This window comes from Zalophus californianus, chromosome 11, assembly GCF_009762305.2.
Source record: "Zalophus californianus isolate mZalCal1 chromosome 11, mZalCal1.pri.v2, whole genome shotgun sequence".
Taxonomy (NCBI): domain Eukaryota; kingdom Metazoa; phylum Chordata; class Mammalia; order Carnivora; family Otariidae; genus Zalophus; species Zalophus californianus.
Window position 1 is genome coordinate 98,620,252 of NC_045605.1, and position 939 is coordinate 98,621,190.

At 39.3% G+C, this 939-nt stretch overlaps 1 pseudogene; it reads left to right on the forward strand.

Moving 5' to 3' along the window:
• Positions 1-214: 214 nt before the first annotated feature.
• LOC113915022 lies at positions 215-939 on the forward strand (annotated as a pseudogene).

The window sequence follows — 939 nt, forward strand, 5'->3', positions numbered from 1 at the left end:
TGAGACTCATAATGACCCTATGAAGTGCTCATTATAAATGGAGGAATAAACTGTGGAAATGACTTGTAGGAAACCACCCCTAAAATATTTATGATGAAGAATATTTATTTTTCTTGAATTATTACATAAAATCACGCATCACACCTTGAATTAATTCCTTTCTTTTTTGCAGATCAACAACTTCACACTCAGGCTTCTCATCGTTCATGAAATCATGCAACTGAATAACAATGTGACAGTTCATTCTGCTTGGGTTGACCCAGGATCCTCTTAGAAAGAAAATTGTGTTTGTCACTTTCTTGCTTTTCTATTTGGCTACATTGCTGGCTAACTTTCTGATTATTACTACTATCAAGACCAGCCAGACACTCGGGAGTCCAATGTATTTCTTCCTTTTCCACCTATCTTTATCTGACACCTGGTTTTGTACTTCCATAGCCCCTAGAATGATTGTGGATGTCCTTCTGAAGAAGGCCACTATCTCTTTTAGTGAGTGCATGATATGAGTCTTTTCATTCCATTTCTTTGGCTGCCGAGGGATCTTCATCCTTGTTGAAACTTGCCTGTGCAGACACCTATGTGATCAATCTACTGTTGGTGTCCAATAGTGGGGCCATTTGTACAGTGAGTTTTGTCATGCTGATGTGCTCCTATGTTATCATGTTGTATTCTCTGAGAAACCACAGTGCTGAAGGGAGGAGAAAAGTCCTCTCCACCTGCATCTCTCACATCACTGTGGTCATTTTGTTCTTTGGTCCTTGCATATTTATATACACATGCCCTGCAACCACCTTCCCCATGGATAAGATGAGAGCTGTGTTTTATACACTTGGAACACCTTTGATCGATCCTCTGATTTACACATTGAGGAATGTATACGTGAAAAATGCCATAAGGAAGTTATGGAGAAAGAAGTTGATCTTGGATGACAAAAGATGA